General features: G+C 42.0%; 1 pseudogene; it reads right to left on the reverse strand.

Annotated features, from left to right (window-relative positions):
- Nucleotides 1–316: 316 nt before the first annotated feature.
- Nucleotides 317–21,086, reverse strand: part of LOC126455532 (ribonucleoside-diphosphate reductase subunit M2-like) — a 36,709-nt pseudogene continuing 15,939 nt past the window's right edge.

The following is a 21,086-nucleotide window of genomic DNA, read 5'->3' on the forward strand; positions in this document are numbered from 1 at the left end:
GCCACTTCGCTAATGACCTCCACTGTCGCCTCTCCGCGCGGGGCTCGGCAAAGCTGGTTGTGTGGTTGCCGGCATGAAAGTGCTGTTACCGCGGAAAACAGCAAAACGCGAAGCAATGCTCCTCTTTACCCAATGTCATGGCATAGGACATGAAAAATAGGCCAGAAAAGACGTACGCCCGATCCCAGTTTTCTCTACTATTCGTAATTTATGAAAATTTTCATAACTAGCATTTCATATAGAAAGATACTAATCACAATAAATATATAAATTTACGAAGTACCAAAGGAGCACAAGGAAAGAATATCACTGTTGTTCAGAAATCAGCGTCAAGTGTAAACGCATTTTTCCTTGCTTATCATAACCGCCACACTTCTGATCCTCTCCTGCTTTTTTCTTTCAGAAATGAGTCTTGCACTCCGAGGAAACGTGTTCTGTGAAGTCAAATTTGTTTTCTGACAAATATGCCTTTGAATAGCCCAAATCCACAAGAAGTCTATCAGCAACAAATTCAGTATACATTTTCATACGATCGCAGTTAATGCCTATTATTGCTTCAGGCAGAGCCTCTGTTAAAAATGTCTGTGCTCTCTGTACTTCATCTCTAATAATACAAATCACTCCGCTTCTGTGGGCTCCTGAACAACACGACGTGTGAAGTCGCAGTGAAGACCCTTATCTCTAGAAATAAGTTCCTTGTTAAATGGCATCAAACCCCTCTTCTTAAGCCGACATATAGCTGCAAAACTACCAGAAAAGAATAAGGCTTCCACAGCAGCATGTGCAGTTACACTCTCCACAAATGTGCCAATCGCATCAGCAGTCCATCTGAGTCCTCAATCGGCCTTGTTTTTCACACTTAGCAGAGCTTCAGTTGCACTGAAAGGAAACCCTCCTTCAACACAGCCCTACGTGTGCATCAGTGAGAAGACTATACATGGCAAATGCACATTTCTCAGCAGTTTGGAAACGACAGAAACGTCTTATTTTGGTTAATTTCTCTTCATGACTAAACCTTTCAACTAGGGTATCGTTAAAAATGCCATCACTTGGAACAAAAGAGCAAGAACGCGGGAAATAAAGTTGTTGTCTTCAGGTTTAAGCTGCTGCCAGTGAAACAATACCTTCGATAAATCCACTTCTGCCGTTCAAGAACGACGCTTCTGCTTTTTTGTATACAGTCCAGATATCATGGTGCTGAATTGGGAAAATAGCAAGTCTCCTTGTCTTCCACCTCAGTAACGGTTCCAGTTGAATATCAATCTTTTTGGAAGACTTCTTGTACTTTGAAATCAGATACTCATCGCCAAATCCGTTTTCTTTTGGTCTATTGTACCATAAATTATAGTCCAATTCAAGATTGTATTTCTACACCTACCACTTGAAATCACATTAGGGTGAAACATTTCTGTGTCATTAACCGCTTGCAAAGACATCGTAACAACGATTACGCTTTCCCTGATCTACACCAGAATACCATGCCAGACTTACCAAGTTATCACTTTCTCTCCAGTTGGTAAATATAAATAATTGTTTCAATAAAAAGATTTCTTAATATAATACGTTTTTCAATTGGTCTCCTCCTCTCTCTGTGTCCATCTCCTACTCCCCCTCCTCCATCTTCTCCTCACCCTTCTCTCTGTCCGTCTCTTCGTTATCCTGCTCTCTCCCCATCTCCTCCTCTCTTTGACTCTCTGCTTCTCCCCCCTCTTCCTAATCCTCTTTCTGTGCACTGACTCCTCTCCCTCTCTCTGTAAATTTCGTCCTCTCCCACATCTCCCAGCCCCTGTCCTCCTCCCCCTGTACCATTTCATCTCATCTCATCTCTCACTATTCATCTCGTTCTCCCCCCATCTCTGTTCTGTTGTGCCTGTCTGCACACGTTCTTCTTAAAACACATTATCATCCTATCCACACAACACACCAGTTGTTCAGGGCAGCCTAGATACCAGACGCTATCAAACTTTTTCACCTATACAGCCACCCCTACCAAATAGACCGACAATAAAGCGAGTTAATATTGCATTGTAATCCAGTTCTGTGCATTCTACAAAATTTCAAGTCTTCAGCTCATTCGGAAGTTCGTTTAAAATTAAATGCACCAATAGGAACATAATCTCTCTGAGCATAACTTTTAGGAAAGTGTATCTCATGTGTAAAGAAGATATGCATAGAAAACTAGTGTGATCCTTTCTTGAGTACTGTTTGCATGTTTGGGATCACTGCTTGGTCAGATTAAAGGAAGATGTCTTAGCAATTCAGAGGACTGCTGCTAGATTTGTAACTGGTAGATTACATCAATACACAAGTAATGTGGAGATGCTTTGTGAACCCAAAACGGGATCCCTGGAGAGAAGATGACGCTCTTTTCACGAAACACTACTGAGAAAATTTAGAGAACCAGCATTTGAAGCTGACTGTAGAACGATTCTACTGCTTCCAAAGAACATTTTGCGTAAGAACCACGAAGATAAGAGAAACTAGGGCTCATACAGACGCATGTAGACAGTTGTAGAACTTGTTTCAAGAGATGTGGGTCTGCATTGTGACTTCATATGCCTCATTCTGAAGCAAGGTGTTTAGATTTTCAGAAGCGCATAGTAATGGATATAGCTAACGTAGTTGGGGATGGTGTTCAGATACAACAATAACTTTTAACAATGGTACTTTCTCTAGCAATGATGGGTGTGAACGGTGATCTTATCAAAGGTTCACTGGAGTTGGCTGTTTGAAGACATATTTGTCAGAAAAATCATTCAACTTCGTCGGGCACATATCTTTGGAGAAACAGAATAATTTCTTTGAGAAGAAAGTAATAGATTGCCAGAAGTGTGGAGCTGTGGCAGGAGAAGAAGAATATGTCTTTATAGTTCATGCTGATTTCTGAACAACAGCGATATTCTTTCCTTGTGATACTTTGTAAATTTGTATACTTTATTGTGTGTCTATGCCTGCTACTCTGTTTCTTGTGTCATTTCTGTAGATACTTCTCAAATCACTATTCAAAGCATGGCGGAAAATTATCAGTCTTTCAGTCATACTCCATTCACACCGAGTGAGGTGGGTTACTTTTTAAGGTACTGGGTTTGTATATGGAAAAGATGGGTTCAAATCAGTGTTTAAAGTAGAAAATTTTACGTTTGTTTAAAATATAAAAAGTCTTTGCAAAATTCTGCTAATAGAAAATTTTGTAAGCTATACTATCAATGATGGTTTTAAAAGTGAAATACATATATATTACAGTAAAGCTAACAGTAATCTGCTAATGAAATTTCTTTCTTTTTAAATTAACCTTTACACATGTGTATTCACACATTACGTATCATATCTAAACTACAGCAAACTGTCAATATGACTGTGCACCATCACTAGTAACTGAGCGGCATTTGCTCATATTAGTGTTCTGCCTATCCAAAATTCCTACAAAACGCGAATGTGTATCTCTCTCAGCGCAACCTGTTAGCGAACATAGTGTTAAGTAGTGCGTGTACATTTTCCACTTCTGCACTGCTTTTACATATAGAATGATATAATAATCGTATTTTGCTTTGCTTTTAGCATTAAAAAACTGTTTTAAACTGCTAAGTTCTCGAGTTTGTTGTGAATGTTAATTAATGCTACAGCTTTCCTGATGAGACGCCATACAGTTTTCTCTTTCGTGTTCTCGCACAAACTACGCAAAAATAGCGGAATTTATGCAGAATACTACACTTTCTACCACTTATACAATACTTTCCACTTTCGCACTAACTGTTTATTAGCAATGCCTATTTTAGTATCAGATTTTGTTTCTATTGTACGTCCATTTTTAGTTTCACTGGACTTAGCACTGCGTTTCCCTTACTTCCTGAAAACACATTTATCCACCTCTTCTTAAAATGTACAAACACAGCCGTGTGCACTTGACAGGAGTAAGTGAAGACCCAGCGTTATCCACTATCTGGGAGGGAAAGCGGCATATCTTTCCAGTCACATATTGTTACGGCCTGTTGAAACCTGAAGTTGTGTTTTCAGCGTCTATTGTTTGGTTCTGTGGCAAGTTATTGTAGCATTCTGAAAGCGCAGGAGGCATTTCGTTTGTTTCTGTGACAGACTGTAAAGTCTCGTTTGTGTTCATAGCCTAAATGGGATCCCCCTGCCCCAGTGCCATCTTTCGCAAGGCTCAAAAGAACCAAGTTTTACATGCGCCCGCTCTCTTTTCTCGGAGAGGGAATGAAAAGTGAGACAAGAAAAATGGTTTGTTGCAGTGGAAGAAAGTTGCCGCATTTTTGCGAATGTTATTTTATAGCTCATCGCATTCTTCGACCCCGACTGTCAAAAAGCGACGAAAGCGACCGTGACTTAAGCCTTGCTTCAAATCAGCAGTCCGTCGAAACAGATTTATGTTTTATTTAGTTTCCCTAAACAACTTAAGGCAAATACCGTCTCGTTCCTATGGAAACGACATAACCGATTTCTTTTCCCCTCCAGCTTCTAATACGCCTGCAATGACTTGATCGTCAACGGGACGTTAAACCCTTTTCTTTCTATTTCCCACCTTTTGTTATTCATTATTAGAGCGCTGAATCATTTAGCCTCTCCAAGCTTCGTATACTCCCGAAATCTCTATTATTTCGTTTACTCGACACCTGCGATGCAGTAGCTTCTGCTTGTCTTCTAAATTCCATTGTGGTAATAGCCTAAGCACAGGAACTAGAGACGTAACAATGGATTCATCCTTACCAATGTAGCAATCATATCAGCAAAAGAATTCTCCTATCGAAGTGCAACTATCCTTAATACAGTCTGTTCCGGTGTAAAAATTGGTTAATACCGTTCCTCAGATACTCCTATTTTGCCCTTCGTCCTCTTCACTGGATATTCTTTCTCATTTTTCGTTGTATCTGCTTATATTTGCGTTCAAAACAAGTCGTTGATATTATTTTCCCTGTCAGCCTTCGTGAACTATTTTTCTGAATAAAAATTTATCATATGAATGAACTTGCAGCAGAAAAAATAAGTTTGTGTCGTTCGGCTCACTGCACGTTACATTGTTCAGCAAATTTCTAAATATCCTTTTTCATTGGTAAGCTCCGACAGTTGAGCTACACTAAACATTGCTAACGCTGTTGGTTTTCGATTAACCTTAACCATGGTTTCAACAGATACAAACCCGTCTTCTCCAGAAGAACAAGAGACAAATTTCACATCAACAAATGGTCAGTTAGTGAAGCTATCTAACATATCCGCATGAAATGTATTTGAAACGATCTGTACAGAGCTACACGAATGTAGCTCTTAAAACTGTGTGGCAATTTCTGTGAGTGCTTTTAGTGATGTGACAAGCCCTTCATTTTAGGGGCTTTAACTTTTACAAAAGGATGTACAAATTGTTGCCGACAGAGTTCATGTGGGAGTGTTAAATCACTTCGTTAACTGACTGTCTGTTAACGTAAAATTTCTCTCTTCTCTTTCAGAAGAAGAAGAGTTTATATCCGTTGAAACCATGGTTAGGGTTAAACAAGTTTGTTTGTGTGGCCATCTTCCGCAGCAAGCGTATAAAAACTTGTTTTGTAAATAAAACTACGTTTTCCTGCTGCTAGTTACTTTATTTATCCCATACGCGTTTCGCCCTCTCCTGTTCTAAGGCATCATCAGTGGGATTTATAAAGGTACAGTTTTGTTAGTTATAGATTATCAAACAGTTCACTTCGCGATTTATTGTAAAAAACGTAATTACTTACGATTTGCTGATCTGCGTTTCCTCACATCTGGCCCGGAGGTCGCACTACCACATTTATCACTGCCATATGATCACATCTTTGTGTTCTCTTCTTCCACACAATGTTTACCATGTTTCATACTCTTTTTTGTGGTGGACTATTGTTCTTTTGTCACTCGATACAACTATTTCGTCGTACACTGCTTTTCACAGCGTAAATATTGCGACTCCATTACATGTTTCATCTTCTTTGGTATGTTTACCTATTTCTTGCCAACCTAATGAAGTACAGTGTGTGGTAGGCGAGAACACAAAGATGTGATTAAATGGCAGTGATAAAAGTTGTAGTACGACCTCCAGAGCAGATGTGAGGAAACGCAGATCAGCAAATCGTAAGTAATTACTTTTTTTACAAAACATCGCGAAGTGGACTGTTTGATAATCTATAACTAACAAAACTGTATCTTTATAAATCCCACTGATGATGCCTTAGAATAGGAGAAGGCGAAACGCGTATGAGATAAATAAATTAACTAGTAGCAGGAAAAGGCAGTTTGATGTGCAAAACATTAGTGGTTAGAGTTAGCTGAAAACCATCATTTGTTGCAACTGATTGGCTGTCTTTCTCACCTGCTATTCTGTAACTCTTGCTGAAGGGCAGCCATGTTCAAAATACTGTCAACTCTGTCGTTAATGGACCCCGCTAGTGCGATTTTTTTATTATTTTTTAGAATTTAAGACAGGGAATAATGACGTTTTAGCAGACTTCTGTAATGATCTTTGATTTCCTCGTATTTCTAGACGAATGATATAGTTCCGATCAGTATTTCGTTTCCGGCGATTTGTGTTAGTCTGCAAAGAGCTTTGATGATATCACTAATCATGTTTTAGTTACGTTAATTACGTCGTTGGAAGTTCTGAGTTCGACAAAATGCGAAAAGTGAGCGGATCACCAATTGCCAGTGGATTACACACACACACGCAGTGTGAGAGAGTGAGAGAGAGAGAGAGAGAGAGAGAGAGAGAGACCTGTGGGCCCGAGGCAGAACGTCGAACACGAACGGCAGCGGTGGAGCTGTACAGACCTAATCACGGCCAAATGCAGTTACTGTGCTTTTGACTTGCGCTATGCCTGTAAATTGCATTGACTCGGAAATGAGCCCTTGTCCTCCGGGCTAGGTGAATCTGCCTTTCGGGTGCAGAGCCTGTGTGACATTGGACAGTGTACGTACCAGTGTGAAGGAGGGAGAGTCGGATGGGAGAGGATGCATGGATCCAGTGCGCACAAGCAAAGTGCAAGGGTCGGAGAACATGCAGCGAACAATTGCGTTTCCTGTCGGTTATCGATAACCAGCATAGCCCGTCAGCTAACAGAAATGGCTGGCTTCTGTTACCCGGTAAAAAACAGCAAAATTCTCTTTGCTGCCTACTGCTGTACGAACGGCAGTCGTTTATGTAATTGCGCGGTGTTGTATGAATCGACATGATAATGAAGTTTCCTGTAGCGTGTTATGAAATGAGAGGTTCCAGAATCCTGGACAAAGGCAACCTGTAACTCTGGAAACTAAACGAGTGATAAAGTGAGTAGGACGAAGTTACTAGGTGAGGGGGGGGGGTCAGTAAGTAATGCCACATATTTTTTGGGCCAATTTAGTTTAAAAAAATGCTAAACTTTTTGTGGGACATCGGGGAATATTACCGCTTCAGCCGCTATAGTTTCATGAAGTTCCGATATGTGGCGGTGCTATAAGTAGCTTCCAAAATGGCGACTGTAAAGGACGTGAGTTCCAAGCAGAGAGCTATTATTGAGCTTTTTTTGGCGGAGAACCCCAGAGCATCGCGGATATTCGTAGGCGCTTGCAGAATGTCTACGAAGGCCTGGCAGTGAACAAAAGCACAGTGAGTCGTTGGACGAGGTGTGTGTGTGTGTGTGTGTGTGTGTGTGTGTGTGTGTGTGTGTGTGTGTCATAACTGCAAGAAGATTGTGCAAACGTGTCCGATCTCCAGTCACAGAGCTATGCCTCAAACAATGCTGGAACGTGCGGTGACTGATGGATGATAACCGAACACTTCGTTGCACAACTGGACGTCTCTGTTGGCACTGTTGACACTCGTCCACTAGTTGTGGACTCAGAGATGTATGCCCGTTGGGTTTCTTGCCGCATCACAAAAGGCCATAAAGAGCAACGAAGAACAATCTGTGCGGAATTGCTTGCGGTTTATGAGGGTGATTGTGACACTTTTTTTTTATCGAACATCGTCACCGGTGATGTCCTCCCTAATGGTGCCAACAATTAAGTCTGTAGTGTTTCTCCTGAAACTGAAGAAACGACTTTGGTGTGGTCATCGCCACAAAAATACAAACGAACCTCTCGCTCTCCATGACAACGCAAGGCCTCGCAGAAGTCTGGACACTGAGAGAAGCTCACAAGACTTCATCGGACTGTTCACCTTCATCTACCCCACAGACTGGATCTCTCCTCTTCCGTCTTCCATCTCTTTGGCCCAATGAAGGATGCACTCCACAGGGATGATGGGAAGGTTTCTGATGTAGCAAAATGTTGGCTCCGACGTCGACCTGTAGAGTGTACCATGTTGGCATACAGGCCTTCTCAAGAAGGTGGCGTAAGGTCGTCGCATTTAATGGAGATTCTGTTGAAAAATAGTGTTTTGTAACCAAAAGATAATGGAAGCAAGAGTAAAGGAAAATCAAGATAGATTCATAGGTTTTGTCGACCTAGAAAAAGCGTTCGACAATGTAAAATGGTGCAAGGTATCCGAAATTCTGAGGAAAATAGGGGTACGGGTAATATACAATATGTATAAGAGCCAAGTGAAAATAATAAGAATGGACGACCAAGAACGAAACCCTCGGATTAAAAAGGGTGTACGACAGGGATGTAGTCTTTCGCCCCTACATCTCAATCTGTACAGCGAAGAAGCAATGATGGAACCAAAACAAAGGTTCTGGAGTGGAATTAAAATTCAAGATGAAAGGATATCAATGATACGATTTGCTGATGACATTGCTATCCTGTGTGAAAGTGAAGAGGAATTACATGATCCGCTGAATGAAATAAACAGTCTAATGAGTACAGAATTGTACTGAGAGTAAATCGAAGAAAGACGAAAGTAATGAGAAGTAACAGAAATGAGAACATCTAAAAACTTAACAGCAGGAATGATGTTCAGGAAGTAGATGAAGTTAAGGAATTCTACTGCATAGGCAGCAAAATAACCAATGACGGACGTAGCGAGGAGGACATCAAAAGCAGAAAAATGGCAAGAAGGGGAGAAGTCTACTAGTATCAAACATAGGCCTTAATTCAAGTAAGAAATTTCTGAGAATATACGCTTGGATCACGGCATTGTATGGTAGTGGAACATGGACTGTGGGAAAACAGGGACAGAAGAGAATCGAAGCTTTTGAGATGTGGTGTTACAGGTGAACGATGAAAATTAGACGGGATGATAAGGTGACGAATGAGGAGGTTCTGCGCAGAATCGGAGAGGAAAGGAATACGTGGAAACCACTGAAATGGATAAGGGTCAATATGATACGACATCTGTTGAGACATCAGGGAACGACTTCCATGGTATTAGAGGGAGCTGTAGAAGGCAAAAACAGTAGAGGAAGACTGAGGTTGGAATACACCCAGCAAATAATTGAGGACGTAGGTTGTAAGTGCTACTCTGGGATGAAGTGGTTGACACAAGAGAGGAATTCGTGGCCGGCCGCATCAAAACAGTCAGAAGACTGATGACTCAACAAAAAAAAAAGTGCGGAATAATATGGTGTATTGGAACATCCTTCGTATTAAAGGAAAGACAAACACCATTCAGGTCACGTTTTTATTTAATCGGGTAAGAAAGTCGCATACCGCGCTGGGCACACGTATCTCATCAGATACTCATACAATCTCGGATTTGGATACGAACACGGATATTCTGTACAAAGCCAACAAAACTGCGGGAGTTTTAAATACATTACGCTAAAGGAAAAGATTCACACAAGATTTTCAGCTGGCAGAATGTATTTTCTCGGAGTGTTTGTTTCAATGTATGGGATGATGTACCAGGCTAAACCCAGAATGCCTGACGTCTAATTACGTAAGCGTGAATTTGATGGGTGGTCAGAGGGACCGGCATGCTATAGCGTGCATACACAAACACCATTACCTTGCTCGACGCTCAAATTGTTGCAGGTGGTGCCCTCCATTTGGTCTTCTGGAAATTTGTACGTTTTAAATCTTTTAATATGTTTCAAAATTTTTAATCTTTCTGATCAATAATTAACATGTAGTAATTGTAATCCTTTTAGTATATGTAATTTTAATCTTTATTTTGCTTACGATTTTACATTAGATTGTTAGCTTATTATGAAGGTGGCTTTTATTATATGAGGGCGTTAAAGAATGTTCTCTGCCAAGTGACAATATGTGTGTAGCTTTGATTGTAGGTTTACTGCCAAAACGTCAGTAGTTTTAAGTAAATACACTCCTGGAAATGGAAAAAAGAACACATTAACACCGGTGTGTCAGACCCACCATACTTGCTCCGGACACTGCGAGATGGCTGTACAAGCAATGATCACACGCACGGCACTGCGGACACACCAGGAACCGCGGTGTTGGCCGTCGAATGGCGATAGCTGCGCAGCATTTGTGCACCGCCGCCGTCAGTGTCAGCCAGTTTGCCGTGGCATACGGAGCTCCATCGCAGTCTTTAACACTGGTAGCATGCCGCGACAGCGTGGACGTGAACCGTATGTGCAGCTGACGGACTTTGAGCGAGGGCGTATAGTGGGCATGCGGGAGGCCGGGTGGACGTACCGCCGAATTGCTCAACACGTGGGGCGTGAGGTCTCCACAGTACATCGATGTTGTCGCCAGTGGTCGGCGGAAGGTGCACGTGCCCGTCGACCTGGGACCGGACCGCAGCGACGCACGGATGCACGCCAAGACCGTAGGATCCTACGCAGTGCCGTAGGGGACCGCACCGCCACTTCCCAGCAAATTAGGGACACTGTTGCTCCTGGGGTATCGGCGAGGACCATTCGCAACCGTCTCCATGAAGCTGAGCTACGGTCCCGCACACCGTTAGGCCGTCTTCCGCTCACGCCCCAACATCGTGCAGCCCGCCTCCAGTGGTGTCGCGACAGGCGTGAATGGAGGGACGAATGGAGACGTGTCGTCTTCAGCGATGAGAGTCGCTTCTGCCTTGGTGCCAATGATGGTCGTATGCGTGTTTGGCGCCGTGCAGGTGAACGCCACAATCAGGACTGCATACGACCGAGGCACACAGGGCCAACACCCGGCATCATGGTGTGGGGAGCGATCTCCTACACTGGCCGTACACCACTGGTGATCGTCGAGGGGACACTGAATAGTGCACGGTACATCCAAACCGTCATCGAACCCATCGTTCTACCATTCCTGGACCGGCAAGGGAACTTGCTGTTCCAACAGGACAATGCACGTCCGCATGTATCGCGTGCCACCCAACGTGCTCTAGAAGGTGTAAGTCAACTACCCTGGCCAGCAAGATCTCCGGATCTGTCCCCCAGTGAGCATGTTTGGGACTGGATGAAGCGTCGTCTCACGCGGTCTGCACGTCCAGCACGAACGCTGGTCCAACTGAGGCGCCAGGTGGAAATGGCATGGCAAGCCGTTCCACAGGACTACATCCAGCATCTCTACGATCGTCTCCATGGGAGAATAGCAGCCTGCATTGCTGCGAAAGGTGGATATACACTGTACTAGTGCCGACATTGTGCATGCTCTGTTGCCTGTGTCTATGTGCCTGTGGTTCTGTCAGTGTGATCATGTGATGTATCTGACCCCAGGAATGTGTCAATAAAGTTTCCCCTTCCTGGGACAATGAATTCACGGTGTTCTTATTTCAATTTCCAGGAGTGTATTTGACAACTCACGACCTGAGCTTCGCTGTACTTCGGTGCGATCTGCTTCATGTTATTTTATTTTAGTTTTGTGTACAGCCACTATATGTATTCTGATGTCACTTTATGACTGCCTTTGTACTATCGTATTCCATTTTTCTAGTTTTTGATTATTACTGAATGACATAAGAAAGCTCGAAAACGCTTAAGAAGTAAAATAAAACACTGGCTCAGTCGCTGTTTGGCTTCTTATGCGTTGGGAGTGGTCGAGATGCCCTGTGGACATTACTGTTTTCAGTTAAGAACTTGCTAAATCTAGAAGGATTCATGGAATACGACCTGATGTCAGAGAAGGACAGTAGTTGACATGCTATAACTCGAGTCGCGGCTGGGTTCATCACATCAGTGCTCAAAGACCCTGTCCACAATACTGTTTAAGATTTTAGATATGTTACTCAGAAATTTGTGGATGTGGACATGTCTGAATTCTCGAGTACGTAGTACTTGTTCACAGTCGATAAACGTTTTGCCTACAATTCCCTCAGATTTGTTTAGCCTTCTGAGTGATTATGTACTCGATCCAGTCTAGTCTATGCTACTGTTTTGTGATAATCTCTGTACGAAATTGGCAAGGAAGGGAGAGAGAATGAGTACATCGTCTCATTGACGGCGATGTCATGAGGCAGAAGCTCGGAATGGGGAAGGGTGACTAAGGAATTCATAATTATCCTTTCGAGACGGACATTCGCCTTAATCGATTTACGGAAAGTATAGGAAAATCTAAACCTGAATTACAGGAATGGATTTCGAACCCCGGCCCCAACCAAGCGTGAATTCAGTGCCATAAACACTTTACTCAATATGAAATTAGGATAGGAACCATTTTGAGAAAAGAACCTTAGTAATTCTGTTAAAAATATTATCTGGGATTTCGTGTGTTGCTGTATGTCCACCACGATACGTTACGACTCTCGTCTCATCTACAAGAGCGTCGATATTGAATGGTGTACTTGTTAAAGACTATCGGAAAGTACTTCTATCGGAGCACAGAAAAGTCGAATATGCTCCTGTTTAAAAGGGTCTGAAAAGTGGAGTACCAGCTGCCTCATTCTGTCTGCCTCAGCACCTTTAAAAACATTCCCAAAAATTTTGACATGCTAACATATTCGCGCTCTGTTTCAGCATGTAACTCACCTCTCACTCCTACGAGCTCCACTAACTGCAACTCGCTCTCACCCAATAGTCTATCCCTGAAAATCGCTCCACCCACTCCTACTTGCGCATTCTCAGTCACTCTTTCAGCCCATTATCTCCTAATGTCTTTCCAACTATCACTCTGTCCACTCTCACAGCCGCAGTGTCCTTCGTTGTGTCCCACCACTACTCACCTCTTATTGTCATTGTTTCCCTTTTGCTTTTATTACTGCTACAGTCTTTTATTCCTTCCCATCGCTGCTGCCCCTTCTCACTGTCACTATCTATCCTTTCCTCATTGTCAGTTTCATGGACTCTGGTTCTCATTATCACTACCTCTCACACACTTCCACTTTCCCCGTCTCTTCATTCCTCTACCACCTGCTCTGCCTCCTTCTATTTTCCTAGAACTGTTCTGTCACTGTCAGCCACCCGCCCTCTCTTTCTCTCGGACTTGCATTGTCTCCTTCGCTAGTTCTGTGCCACATCCATTGTCTACTGTCGTCGGGAATTTATTACTTTTTCGTCTGTTTCCCAATGCCTCTGTCTGCTTCTCTACAGCATTAAAAAGCTCGAATACACTCGCATGTCAAGACCTTTTTTTTTTTTTTTTTTGCTCCAGTAGAAGCCACAGAAGGGCATGTGACTCATGTGCAAGGGAACTTCATGAATCAGGAAAATTATGATAGTTTGATAGTTCACTTATGTAAAATTGAAATAACGTAAAACTAATTTTACTCCTCAGACCAGATTTTAGTGGCACAAAAATTGTTCATGTGCTTCATTAGGACATCATGGGGTTCCCAGTACCCTTCTCATGATAACGGAAACAATTTACAGCATATTTTTCCGTGCTACTTCATTTTATAAACCACGTTTTCGCCTCGCATCGGATTTTACAATGGATATTTTACACTTACAGGTTGGGTAACTGTGAACTTCTGTATTCGGGAAACAAAGATATCAAGAAAATTTTCTGCGTTCCTTGAAATCTGAATTTTAGCTGTATATCTTAAAAATTACACCTATTTGCTACGCACAACCTTTTTGGAATCAACCCCTCGGTTCTCGTAACGAAAAACCAGGTTCTTTTCTTGATAACGAATGAAGATTTTTCGAAATGGAAAGATGAAGTTTCTACATAAATGCCTGGAGAACTTTAAAATTTCAGCACTTATCTGCGGATATTTATTATTTTGATTTCGCCATATTCCGAATTTTACATGTGTATTTTAAGTGTATATGTGAGACAACTGTGAACCTCTCAATTTCGGAAAGGGATATATATAAAGAAAATGTTCAAGACTGTTCCAGATCTTAATAAAATATCGTTAAAATTTCAGCCACTTGTTGCGCAAAGCCGTCTTGGTATACCTGGCTCGGTTTGGTACGATGCCGTGTCTCTTGACTTACGCAAAACGTTTGATACAGTTCCGCACAGTCGTTTAATGAACAAAGTAAGAGAATATGGGCTGTCAGACCAGTTGTGTGATTGAACTGAAGAGTTCCTAGATAACAGAATGCAGCATGTCATTTTCAATGGAGAGAAGTCTTCCGAAGTGAGAGTGATTTCAGGTGTGCTGCAGGGCAGTGTCGTAGGACCATTGCTATTCACAATATATATAAATGACCTTGTGGATAACATCGGAAGTTCACTGAGGCTTTTTGCGGATGATGCTATAGTATATCGAGAGGTTGTAACAATGGAAAATTGTACTGATATGCAGGGGGATTTCCAACGAATTAACGCATGGTGCAAGAAATGGCAATTGAATCTCAATGTAGACAAGTGTAATGTGCTGTGAATACATAGGAAGAAAGACCCTCTATCATTTAGCTACAGTATAGCAGGTCAGCAACTGGAAGCAGGTAATTGCATAAATTATTTGGGAGTACGCATTAGGAGTGATTTAAAATGGAATGACCATATAAAATTAATCGTCGGTAAAGCAGATGCCAAACTGAAATTCATTGGAAGAATCCTAAGGAAATGCAGTCTGAAAACAAAGGAAGTAGGTTACAGTACACTTGTTCGCCCACTGCTTGAATACTGCTCACAAGTGTGGGATCCGTACCAGATAGGGTGGATAGAAGAGATAGACAAGATCCAACGGAGAGCAGCGCGCTTCGTTACAGGATCATTAAGTAATCGCGAAAGCGTTACGGAGATGATAGATAAACTCCAGAGGAAGACTCTGCAAGAGAGACGCTCAGTAGTTCGGTACGGGTTTTTGTTGAAGTTTCCAGAACATACCTTCACCGAGGAGTCAAGCAGTACGTTGCTCGCCCCCTACGTATATCTCGCGAAGAGACCATGAGGATAAAATCAGTGAGATTAGATCCCACACAGAGGCATACCGACAATCTTTCTATCCACGAACAATACGAGACTGGAATAGAAGGGAGAACCGATAGAGATACTCAATGTATCCTCCGCCACACACCGTCAGGTGGTTTGCGGAGTATGGATGTAGATGTAGGTGGTAAAACAAATCTTTTTTGGGGTATTTCTGGAAAACCGCCCATGAACTAACGGTGGTTCCATAAGACCCTTAAAGACATTAAGAAACGACATCAAATTTAAAAACAGCTCATCGATTTGCTCCATATGCCTAAGTAGGAGGGAGTGTAATATTCGTACTTTGACCTTGTACTGTAACGTACCGACACTATGAGGATCCTTCCGTTGGGCATAAAAATGGCTCCTAGCCCAAAGGCTGTCCAAAACAGTGGACTCTTCCTATCTGTCACCAACAGAATCCGAGGTATAAGCTCCGGAAGAATACTGGTATGTGTGGCGTTTCGAAACATATTAGGTAGCGCATGTTGTCACATGCATTCCGCTCACAGAAAACATTCATTATAGCTTTCGCAGTGTTTTGTAATTAGAAGAAGTACCATTCTAATACGTTTCTCGAACATCAGTACGTTGATTAAGTCCTTATAAATTTTTTAGTTTTAATTTTCAGTATATAGTGTGGTATTTTGCGTGAATAAATATTTACACGATGGAACTAGTTGCTGTGGTGTGGTCCAGAACGCAGGAATACAAACGCAGTTAGGCCGTGCATCTGGTTTTTTTGCAGCCGTTGCGAGCCACACTTTACTACTTGTTTGCCGGAAAGAAGCCGTCAGCTACGTTTTATTACGAGTTTTATTTATAGCCTGTGAAACGCGAGAAAGACGACTTGGAAGTGACAGAAGTAATTAAGTGGCGTCATGGCTTCCTTGCAGTATGGCGGTTCCTGCAGTTGTTGTGAAAAGAGCGCTTCCTCCTTTCCTTACATGCTTCATAGCAATGGTCAAATGTACGTGCATTCATGTTACAACGTAGGCTCTGAAGGACGTATAGTAGCCACATAAACTGACTTGTCATTCTAGTATATGCGTAGAGTAACAAAACCGTTTGTTGAGTTGCATCATATTTCTGAGGAGACGCTTTATAATTTGAGCTCTGACATACCTGGAAATGGCCATGAGTGGTTTAAACTAGCAGTTTTCATGATATTGTAGATTTTTAACAAAAGCATTTTCTAGCTACTTTTCAACAAAAATTCTTTCGCTGACAAACTGTCTGCTTTTAAATCTGTTTTTTCTCTTAAAACCCAACATTTGTAATTTACCCATTTATTGAACCCGACCAAATTAGGGGGGGCTTTAGGACCTCTGTTATCAGACCAAAGTTTTACACACACTGTAGTTTTTGTATCACAGCTTCTTACAGAATGGTAATAATTATAATGTGATATGTTGTATAAAATTATGGTAACAGATTTAAAATGGTTGAAATAAGATGCATCTAACGCCGTTTGGAATAACAGTTGTGACTAACAGCTCATCACGATAATGCTAGCGATGCTCCTACCACTGTTAATAATAATTATATGAAAAGTGACAACATATGGCACAAAATGTATTTACAGAAGTACAAAAAATCGATTTTATGACGTATCTAGTTCTGAAGAAGGGAAATTCAATTAGAATGCAATAGCTAGGGCTTTGAGAAATGAGGAGCGTCTGGTGGGAAAGAAGGTTACTTGGTTGTGATGGGGTGAGGAACGCGTACACAACAGAGGTACATATATTTGTTGTTTTAGTAGATATATCATTAGTTGTCCTTTTAAGCTAGAGATCTTATTCCGTTCTCTTATACAGTGAAGAAGGTTATTTTAAAGTCGGGTTCCTGCTACTGAAATGGACTCAAAAGGACGACTGAACGAACAAGTGTGACAGAAAGGTGTTTACTCTGCTGAGAACGAGTGTTTCTGCTGTGTTGTTCAGACAAGAGCGTTAAGACCGAGGAGAATTGTCAGGGACTGTATACGTTGATGAGACGGTAAAGTATACAGTGTGTGTGGAAATCTCTGCACTGGTCTGCATATAGCAAGGATAGCCGTGCATATGATATACACAAAACATTTGTAGTTTGTTTGCCTGCCGCTGTGGCCGAGCGGTTCTAGGCGCTTCAGTCCGGAACCACGCTGCTGCTCCGGTCTAGACAGTGGTATGCCGAGCCCACGCCACCGCGTACCGCCATACATGGCAGGTGGCCCATACTGAATGGTCCGTCTAGGACGGAATGCGGACCGCTCATGCCACATTCATGCACTGAAGTGCCAAAGACACTGGTATAAGGATGCGTGCTCAAATACAGAGACATGCAAACAGGCAGAATACGGCGCTGAGGCCGGCGACGCCTATATCAGACAACAAGTGTTTTGTGCAGTTGTTAGATCAGTTATTGCTGCTACTATGGCAGGTTATAAAGATTCAAGTGAGTTTGAACGTGGTGTTATAATCGGTGCACGAGCGATGGGACACAGCATCTCTGAGATAGCGATGAAGTGGGGATTTTCCCGTACGACCATTTCAGCAGTATATCGTGAGTATCAAGAATCCGGTAAAACATCAAATCTCCGACATCGCTGCGGCCGGAAAAAGATCCTGCAAGAACGGGACTAACGACGACTGAAGAGAATCGTTCAACGTGACAGAAGTGCAGCCCTTTCGAAAATTGCTACAGATTTCAATGCTGGGCCATCAACAAGCGTCAGCGTGCGAACCATTCAACGAAAAATCATCGATTTGCGTGTACCATTGATGGCTGCACGACACAAGTCCTTACGCCTCGCCTCGGCCCGTCAACACTGACACTGTACTGTTGATGACTCGAAACATGTTTCCTGGTCGGACGATTCTCGTTTCAAATTGTATCGAGCGGATGGACGTGTACGGGTATGGAGACAACCTCATGAATCCATGAACCCTGCATTTCAGCAGGGGATTGTTCAAGCTGGTGGAGCCTCTGTAATGGCGTGGGGCGTGTGCAGTTCGAGTGATATGGGACCCCTGATACGTCTAAATACGACTCTGACAAGTGTCACGTACGTAAGCATCCTGTCTGATCATCTGCACCCTTTCATGTCCATTGTGCATTCCGCCGGACTTGGACAATTCCAGCAGGACAATGCGACACCCTACACGTCCAGAATTGCTATAGGGTGGCTCCAGGAATACTCTTCTGAGTTTAAGCACTTCCGCTGGCCAGCAAACTCCCCTGACATGAACATTATTGAGCATATCTGGGATTCCTTGCAATGTGCTGTTCGGAAGAGATCTCCACTCCCTCGTACTCTTATGGCTTTACGGACAGCCGTGCAGGATTTATGGTGTCATTTCCCTCCAGCACTACTTCAGACAGTCGAGTCCATGCCACGTTGTGTTACGGTACTTCTGCGTGCTCGCGGGGGTCCTACACGATATTAGGCAGGTGTACCAGTTTCCTTGGCTCTTCATTGTATGTATTAATTTCTAAACTCCCGACATGAGAATCAACCGTAAGGCAGATCTAGTCACAGTAATGTGACATTCAGAGATGGCTGAAACATATAGTTTCCGACTGTAGGCCCCTTACATGTTTTTTCCATTCCAGTTTAACCTGAATAATAAACCGCTCAAAATAACCGGTCTCGTTTTTTTATTCCTATTATTTCCTGTAATAAAACTAGAAATCGAACAAAGATTGGAAACTTTTGATTTAGTTTCAAGATTCATAGAATCAAAATGCTAAATTAACTGGGCAAATAAGAGAAAATTTAGTCCGTCCACCGTTCCCTGTTTTTCTCACGAAGTCGTAAGTGTTCGAATACTACAAGAAAATCACCAGCAGTCTCCTATTGAATCAAAGTTTTTGAAACTCTCCTCAAACATCGTATTGTCATCGGAGACTACACCATTATTTGGGTATTACGAACAATCACTGCTAAAGGAAGAAGAACTCCAGTTTTCTTATTATCTCCTTCGTTTTCAAGGGCTGCATGCAGGTGAAGCCGTATTATGCACAAGCAGCTCATCAGCTGCTTGCTACTTTTATTGTATACTACGAATGAACGGTTGTTGAATTTTTAATTTATTACTGTTACCTTAATATCAATCCTCCTCTACTGTTTTATGGAACGGGCAGATAAATCTTCAATGTTTTAAAACAAATGAAACGATGTACTTCATTGCTTCGTCGCTTCATAAGAATATTTTCTGGGTAGGGTTGGTGCCATTCTGCAACGACGACAGCGAGATGAGCACACCGTATAAGAGTACACTGCACATACACGAGTACATTAATTCGCGACACACGGAAATAGTTACATTAGTGTTTCTGCAATGCTGTACCAATGCTTATGCCGTGTTATGAAACGTCCCCTTTGATAAATTATACAAGACTGTGCTTAAACTGACACACAATATTTTTAGCGCAACGCAATCTGACTTTCAATAAACCCTACAAAAGAATGGCCCTGACTAACATTAACCTATACCTTTCACAAATCACTTACCTCACAAAAATCTTCGTTACTCGAACTACTGCAATACAGCGAGCGCCACTACTGCCAGCTAAATAAAAGATTCAAACTACGGAAGGCACTAACTACTGGTAGGCATAGTTAGCAAATGAAAGATTTTAATAGAGAACAAACAATGTATTTACCTTAATAGTGTTGAAAACTCATAATATACATAGCAGTTTATGACATCCAGTCTTACAAATTTCAAAACTCAGCCATCTCTCTCCCCACATCCACCACTGCTGGCGGCTCGCCTCCTACTTCCGAACGCTATGCGCTGTTAACATCCAGTCGCCCAACACTACAATGGCAGACAACAATGCAAACTAGCCACAGACTGCACACAGCACAGCCAGTGATTTACATACAGAGCGCTACGTGGCGTTATCTATATAAAAACCTAAACAGCCTACTTACATAGCACCTAAACAGTCTACTTACATAGCCCCCATGCTCCCCACAAAAATTTTACAAATTGTTTTGGGCAGTGGCCAATAATGATTTGCTAAAATTTATCATAATTACAATAACAAAGAAATCAAAGGCACACACTTATTGATACAATGTTGGTCAAAAGCTAAAATTTTCTCACAGTCCATAAAGACAGTCCTGATCGTTCATCACAGTAAAATAGCAGTGTTTTTCTCAAAGTATGAGCAGTAGAAGAAAATGCATACGGAAGTAGTGGATTTCCATGCAGTCTTGAAGAAGTAGTGTTGTCCTTCCAACGAAAAGACAGTGCTGACTCTTGACATGCAGACAGGTAATGGGCCACAACAGAGCAAACCCACTGCAGAGTCAGTCGAAATTTTGAAGAGTATTGGTAGGTAGGTCATCACAGAACAGACCCACTGTAGTCCTGGTAGAGATTACGGTATTGGTGGGCCACCAGAGGTGCAGACCCACTGCAGTCCTTGTAGAAATAATGGTACTAGTGAGTCAGCAAAGGTGTAGACACACTGTAGTCCTTGTAGAAATAATGGTATTGGTGGGTCATCAAAGATGCAGACCTACTGTAGTCCTTGTAGAGATGGCCAGCAGCCATCTGTTGTGACTGTGCAGGTGCACAATTAGATTAGATTAGATTAGATTAGATTAATACTAGTTCCATGGATCATGAATACGATATTTCGTAATGATGTGGAACGAGTCGAATTTTCCAATACGTGACATAATTAGGTTAATTTAACAACATACTTAAGTTAATATAACAACTTTATTTTTTTGTGTTTTTTGTTTTTCTTTATTTTTTTTTATTTTTTTAATATTTTTTTTTTCTTAATTTATACCTAAAAATTCCTCTATGGAGTAGAAGGAGTTGTCATTCAGAAATTCTTTTAATTTTTTCTTAAATACTTGTTGGTTATCTGTCAGACTTTTGATACTATTTGGTAAGTGACCAAAGACTTTAGTGCCAGTATAATTCACCCCTTTCTGTGCCAAAGTTAGA

Source organism: Schistocerca serialis, chromosome 1 (genome assembly GCF_023864345.2).
Source record: "Schistocerca serialis cubense isolate TAMUIC-IGC-003099 chromosome 1, iqSchSeri2.2, whole genome shotgun sequence".
Taxonomy (NCBI): domain Eukaryota; kingdom Metazoa; phylum Arthropoda; class Insecta; order Orthoptera; family Acrididae; genus Schistocerca; species Schistocerca serialis.